Raw genomic sequence first — 7948 nt, 5'->3', positions numbered from 1 at the left:
ACTCCCTCCGTGCCTGTAAGTATACCAACAAAGCAAAGAAAAGAAAATATTTTTTATTAAAACATTTCATTAGTTTTAGGTGATTTTTCATTCCAAAAATGAAACAGGAGGACAGAAATGATACAGTCTGGAGGGTCCTAATCCTCTTCATTCAATTCATCCTAAGATCCCATTATAATGAAGACCATTGTGGGTGATTTTTGCAACGGTGGGCTTTATTTTTCTGCATATTATCTGGAAATATATCCTGCTTGAATGTGGGAAGAAAGAAAAAGATAGAGTTATCTCAGTGGGGTATAGTATTTAGTTTATGATTATATATTTTGAGCAAGCATGCAAAGGTTGAGGCTCATTTTGCTCCACTTCCGCACCTGACAGGCAGATATGTGGGGCTGCGGATCCAGTTTGACAGCAATACCAGCTGTAGGTGCCACCAGCATCTTCTTCCCACTCCCAACCTTGCTTCTGATTGCTATCCCTGTACTGTGATATGGTCATCTCTCTGTGTGAGAATGGATGTTTGTGTGCCCTTGCTGAGAACTGTGTTGAGTACCCGTCCGGCTCTAAAGTCCCTACACAGTGTATTTCTAAAGTCTTATGAAAGACCGAGATACCTCAGTGTGACTCATATCATGACTGCTGAGCCAAGGCTACAGGGGTTGGCAAAAGCCATAGTGAGGTGGCAGTAACATGGTAAATTGAGCATTGCCCCCTGAGGCAACATATGAATAAGCAGCCTTGGTATGAACTTGAGGGCCTCGTGGGGAGGAGCTGGCAGTGTCAGTGGGTGACTCACCTGGCCCATCACACAGCTGCAGAGTGGTGCAAGGCTGCACTGCGGCCAGCTGGGCTACCTCCCTGTCCCTGACTCCACTGCCACCACCTGGCATGGCCATTGCAGGCAGGGCTGCCAACTGGGAACGCGGGCTCTGTGCTGGAAACTCACCCAGGAGCTTGTCAGGAGGCGCTTTTCTCCTGCATCAGCTCCCCCAGCGGCTCCTTATGTCAATATCCAAGTCATGGCTAGGAAGGACATGGGAGAGCCCAGAGCAGCTCACATTGCTGGGGCACATTTGGCTATGGAGGAGGTGTATGGATACATGAGGACTCCTGTGTAGCTCCCCCTAAATTGAATTGATCTTCTGGATAACTAGTTCAGACCTAGATCTCTAAACCAGTGGACAAAGTCAGGTCAGTCAAGTCTCACCTTGAGCAGTGCAGCTCGAAGAACATGAATATTTAAAATATCCCATGAAGTGCCTTTTTGCCCCTAAGAAAACAAAAGCTGGCTGATAATAATCAGGCCAGCATTACTGTGTCTCTTCAGCTTTATTCCTAATACAAGGTCTCTGCTAAGGTCAGTCGATTTGTAAAAATGGGAATTATTATTTAAATAAAAAAAACCCTAAATTCACTCACATATAAAGCACAGAGAACAGAAAGTCAGATCATGAGGTGCAATTTGTGACACTGTGCAAAAACAGCATACAGCTGTTAAAAATTTCCTGTAATTCATGTTAAAAATTCCATGCCAAAATAAAAAAGATTGTTAAAATTAAAAATTACCTTAGTTTTACAGATTGGGAGGGAGTGAATTAAAGTTGCACACCATATATGACACAAAGATTTCCACAAAAGAAACTGTGAAATATTTAAAGCACTGTGGCAGCCACAACTTATTTTTTGTTTATGTTTCAGGAAAAGTAATTTCCTGTCAATCTGTGCCAGAATCAGAGAGCCGTAGTATTTGCAAACGTGGGTTACTCTAAAAATAAGTTGGAAATGAAAGTTTTGTGCACTTCGAAGAACGACATGGGCTGGAAACAGTACAGTTTCTCAAAGACACAAATCCAGTTCTTAAAAAAGAAAACAAGACGTCATATATTCTTTAATAAGATTAAAGATGCTAGAATGTTTTTACAGAAACTGAGCAATGGCACTGCTCGCTTTCTACATACCACAACATGCTGCAGTCAAGAACATTTAGATGTCAAATTATAGAAAAAGTGGGAACTTTTTTAGCAGTTTCATTAAGTGAAAGCAGAAGTGTATTTGAGATCTATTTTTATGATTTTAAGTAGTTACAATTTCCCAGTTTATCCCTTATTTAATATCACCAAAGTAAGTCCAAGGTTGTATTTTCCTGATTCCATGAATGTCTCATTTAATTTGCAGTAGGAAAACATGACTAAATATATTTGTGTGCATTTTTAAATATATACATTTACATGCTTAGCTTTGCCCCAGAAAGAGCAGAAGAGTTAACGCAGGAATGAGGCTTTGTTTTCTGTCATGTGGAAACAAACTTAGCGGCAGTTACATAACCTTATAGCTTGGCACTTACGGGCTTTGCAGAGGCTTCAGATTATGTGTATTATGTAACCTCGTTTACACAAGAAGCTAAAGACATCCATCAAGCTAAAAATAAGCAGTCTTCTGTAATTTCAAATGACAATATTTCAAACTTCTTTAATACGACTGCTCTTATTTTAACAATAAAAGTGGTCTCTCCAGACGATTTATTTACTTTTCTCTGGCAATGTTTTAGTGCGCTGGCAGTCTGTTTTCTCAGAAAGATTTAAAGCTACTTTCTCATTTTTCCATTACAGCAAGGCTCTTCTGGCTTTTATTTAAGGTGCTGTCCTTTCGTGTTTGGAAAAGAAGCCTGGAATATTGTTTCTGCTTTTCCTGACTTTTGTGAGTAGCTTTTGGAAAAAAAAACAGCATTTGTTTCTGTGCTAGTTAATAACATTCCAAGTCAATTAGCAGGTTATTAAAACTATTTACAATGTTACTTCTTCAAATATTGGGTTTTCAGGACAGAACTCGACGTATTTTCTCTGGACCCTCTCGAGCTTCTCGAGCTTCTCGAGAGGGTCCAGAGAAGGGCAACCAGGATGACTAAGGGAATGGAACATCTCTCGTATGAAGAGAGGCTGAGTGAGCTGGGCCTGTTTTCTCTGGAGAAGAGACGGCTCAGAGGGGATAGGATTAATATGTATAAGTTCAGGAAGGGAGAATGCAGGGAGGAAGGGGACAGGCTGTTTTCACTGGTGGCCAGCGACAGGACGAGGGGTAATGGCCACARGCTGAAGCATAAGAAGTTCCGTCTCCAGGTGAGGAGSAACTTCTTTACTGTTAGGGTGACAGAGCAGTGGAACAGGCTGCCCAGGGAGGTTGTGGAGTCTCCTACTCTGGAGGTCTTCAAAACCCGCCTGGATGCCACCCTGTGCCACATGCTSTAGGTGTGCCTGCTTGAGCAGGAAGGTTGGACTAGATGATCTGTAGAGGTCCCTTCCAACCTTAAATATTCTGTGAATCTGTGAATCTGTATTTTCTTTTCCCTTGCTAGAACTGCTCCTTGCCTTGGTTTTGTGGCCACACACTTAACACACCCCTCCAGTAAGAGATGAATAAGCCAGGAGGGCAGCAGGGAGGCAGGACGAAGTTGCAGATCTATTAAAGGTTTTTCAGCTTTGTGACCTTCAGTTGTGAAAAAGGTCTCACCCAATGGTCAATATAGTGCCCTACAGCTTTCAGTCCTACCATGGTAAGTGATGCTTATTGCACGTGATTAATCTCCATAAGTGTGAACCAAGGCCCTTTGGAGACTTCACCTTGCTCTACAGACAGGTGCTTTTCTCTTAAATTTCAGCATCAGACTTTGTTTTGCATACTTTGGACTAATCACAAACATTTTAGATCTAACAGAATGGAGAAATAAGACAAACTCTCCTGTAGCATCCTAGAAATTTGGGTATGGATGGATCTTGATTGAGAAGTATTGGTAATGTGTAAGTACAGAAGTTAGTGTGTAAGTACAGCAGCAGTACTCAGAAGGGTTTCCTAGCTCTCACACCTCACTCTCAGTGTACTTGGATCAGGAGCTGATAATAAACTGACCTGATTTCAGTGGAGATGCTAATTTGATTTGTGGAGCTCCCCATTCACTTTAAACAGAAAGGACATGATTTTTCTGGATGTAATGTCTACTACTTTTTAAAAAAATATTATTTTTTTATTCCAAAACTCTTAAAGGTGTACAACCTCATCAGATTTAAGATAACAGCTCATTTTTGATTTGTACCAGCTGGAAACCACACACGAGCTATTCATACTTGCTTTGTTCATCCTCAGTTTTTTTCCTTGCAGCCTGTCTTGAATCCATCAGTTCCTAGCACCCACCCGCTGCAGCAAGGACAGCTGGCAGCAATTCCTTAGACATCCGCTCTGTGCTCACAGCAAAGCAGCAGATCATATGACTTTTTGCATGGAGAGGCTGCCTGAGAGCATTGCCACTGAGCGAAGCTTGCTAAATTTGTTCAAAGCCTAAGGACTGTTAGAATCCAGTCCATACATGAGATTTACAGAGGTTTACACGACTCTCAGCTTAAAATAATTGAAATAATCTCTTAGACTGGCAAAGTATTTCCTCCAACAATAATACTTAGTGCTAATGTAATATTCAGCTGGTAGAGGAAAAAAAAAATCAATTGCCTTCTTTTGTTGTTGCATTACAGTTATTTCATAGGAGGAGGAAGAAAGGAATGTCACCCCAATCTGCTGACGCTGGATGCAAGCTGTAATCATTCCAGTCCGTGTGTGGGAGCTCGTTCTGCAGGCGCTGTGGGGCTGATCTTATCCTAGTGCAAGTACAAAGCAACTCTGCTGGACTCGCTGGGAAGTTAGTGGGAGGAGAGTCAACCCCTTCCTACTGGGCAGGGCTAACTTCTGAAAAGAATATGATCAGAACATTAGGTGTCATTTATTTGCTTTTTCAGTTGGGATTTACTATACAATTGGATTAGGAAAATGGACAGAGTGTAAAACTATTTCTTAAGAGAATGATTTCAGCACAATTTAACATGCTATGAAGTTAGCACTAATTTGTTGGCATTTATTCTTTTCTCTCAATAGTTGCAAAAATGCGGGGAAAAGAGGATGGTAATTATATTCCATGAATTACATGGTCCAAAAATGCCATTCATTCATACTGTGTGGACTATGGAGGGGGAGAACGCAGGCAGTTTTCTTGTCTCAAAACGGGCCCACACTTGGGTTTTCTTTTTGCAGACAGCCTAAATCAAGTGACTGGCTATGCTATGCTGTTGTCCTGTAAGCACATCTCTCAAACTTGGCTCTTCCGAGTGTGATTAGTTTGCATTATCAATAAGTGAACATACAGCAGTGTCACAGGGAATTGGACGTCCTGGGATACAGGGTTCAAGCCAGCTCCCGAATGCAGACTTTGTATCATGTAACCCTAGAATGCGAATCACCTTGCTTTGCACATATATATTTGCATATAACTTTCTAATATGCTCTCACATTAAGACAATACAATCTACATATGCTATGCCAGTACCCAGGCCGTGATGCAGATTGTATAGCACAAAAGTCCAAAATAAAGCAAAGGCTACCCTCTTTGGAAAAGAGCTCTGCTGGAAAATCTTTGGGATTTAAAACAATTGTGGCATGGAGCACTGAGAAACTTTCAAATCTAAAGGTAGATTAATGTCTGCAGACATTATATTAAAATATTTTGAATCTCAGCTATAATCAACCTTCATCATCACTGAGTCATGGCCAGGTAATGCTAGGTAAGGTCTTGCTCCATTTTTATTATTCATTATGATGAATATTCACTCTCTTACAATTAGTAGCTTAACAGAGATACTGCACAGATGTCCTCTGAATGACTAGCTAGGGGATGCATCAGTCTATGGATTCCCTATCCACAGAAAGGATGGTAGAGGATAACAGTGATGCATCCTCCCATACTCTCCTCCTTCAGGCTGCGGCCGGTGGCTTCAGGGTGGTGCTCTCTGTCCCTGGGCTCCAGGCATCTGCACAGCCTCTGAACATATTGCCTACACATCCAAATTTGGCACTGAAAGCAAGAGTTGCTTCTGATGGCGTGACTTAAACCAGACAAAATTTGTTCCAGCTCACAAGGCTTCTGAGTGTATCAGATTTAGCTTCCAGCTTCAGCCTTGGACAGCAAAATGTTAATTCTGTAAAAAGCCAAGTATTTTATTCAATCTAAGTATGAAAATTCATATTTTACAAACAAACAAACAAAACACCTCACTGTCTGTATTCATCCTTTGTAATTTTTCTACTCCTTTGAATTAATAGAATAACATCCCTGGAATGTAATTCTGCTACAAAACAAATATCAAGGTTTTGAAGTACATTACTATAGATTAATTGGAGTAGAGAATACAGAGTTTATATAATCTGATCAATGTTTTGCCTTTCCCTTATCATTTAGTTAGTTTTGTTTTTTCTTTTTTTAATCACAGTCTTGCGGTCTGGTACATGTAAAGTCCTTTGCAGTTCTGAGCTGTGTTTTAAGCTGATTTTGCTTAGGCCCAGCTAGAGCTGTCTGCTGTCTAATAAAGACAGAAGGTCGTCACTTGCTTTGCCTGCAGGACATTGCTGCCCATGGCACTTTTGGACTGCCAAGTGAGCTGGACACCAAGGCATGGTGTAATTAGCAGGCAGGGTATAAACTGAGTACATACATCCTGGGTTGGGGCAATTATGGCAGACATAATTGAGAGAAATACATAGCGGAAAGGAGAAGGAAAGTCTCTGGCATTTGCTACAGCCATGTGCTGCAACATGGAAATACAACTAGGATCAGGTTTAGGAAGCCTGGGTGAAGGGAACAACCCTGAGTAGCACCTGGGCTTGGGGCTTCCTCTCACCTCTCTGCCTGCAGAGTTTCCTCATGTCTCTTTCCTTATGTCCTATGTCATGTTCCATATGTCCCCCATATGGATGGTGGGTGAAAAGCACCAAAGGGACCCGACGTGGAAGCCAGGAAACCTCCGTGAGCTCTCTCACTTGGCCTCTGTGGGCCTGGCAGGAGAGCAGCCTGGCAGCAGCACAGCTCTCTGAGGGAGCTGACAGGCAGAGCCTTTCAAAGCCAACCGTGGGGATCTGCTGCCCTCTGGTAGGATTTTCTTGCAGCTCTCATTCTCTGTGATGGTGAGAGCTGGCACAGGAAATGTGATGGGTGCCTGTCTGAGGGTCTGCTGGCCTGCCGGTGTTTTGGGGCTCCTTGGGGGCAACCAGAGCATTGGTGCAGGCAGCCACGTGCTGGGAGTCCCAGCTATCACCTCCCTGCCCCTTCCTGGAGAGTCAGGAGGTTCCTGCTGATCTGAGAAAGAGGCACCATGGCTGCCATGACCCCCTCCCTTTGCTCGTCCGTGCTGTGGCGACAGGGCAGCTGGGCAGACCCCCTGGAGCTGGTCCTTGTTGTCTCTTGTTATCTCCCTTGATAACACACTTAGGTGTTATCGCAAGAACAGGGCCACCTTGGTCCTTCCTGGGCTGTACATCCTTTGAGTGACAAAATGCTGTTTGGCCTATAATGCTGTGGCTCTGCTGAGTTTAATTTCTCAGCAGGGTATATTTCTTCTGAGAGATACTGACAAAACTGAGCTAATTTTCATTAAAGGCATTTCCCAAAAGGCATGTTAATGCAGATTAGATGCGCTGCTCCCTCTGCTTTTTTCATATGGGTCAGCTGTCTAATTTGCTGACAGTGGTTTTGAAGATCTGGGACTACCCTAAGTACATATTAGTGTGAGTGTGTAGGGGAGAGATTTTTCTGCGGTAATTCTGAGGTCTGCAGGTCTGCACTGCACTTGCGGTGGTCCTGTGGCCCATCTTCAAAGCCAGCAAAAGAGAGAGACATGTGTAGGACATGCGTCAAATCACTTCAGTGTCTCAAACCATCAGATAACTTGCATCCTAAAAACATCTATGGCTTATTGAAAGTGCCTGAGTTTGCTACTTTGGATGTTAATTGTTTTGTTGCAAGTGTCCAAAATTATATCATAAAATAGCAAAGAAATGGAGGTGGGGAGGAGGGAATAATAAAAATACCGTAGATGCATTTGGGTGCATATCACTTAACTGATGTTTTTTTTTTTTT

This window comes from Nothoprocta perdicaria, unplaced genomic scaffold, assembly GCF_003342845.1.
Source record: "Nothoprocta perdicaria isolate Ctin4 unplaced genomic scaffold, notPer1 scaffold_79, whole genome shotgun sequence".
Classification (NCBI taxonomy): Eukaryota; Metazoa; Chordata; class Aves; order Tinamiformes; family Tinamidae; genus Nothoprocta; species Nothoprocta perdicaria.
The sequence above is the reverse complement of the archived record's forward strand: the minus strand, read 5'-3'. Positions refer to the sequence as shown.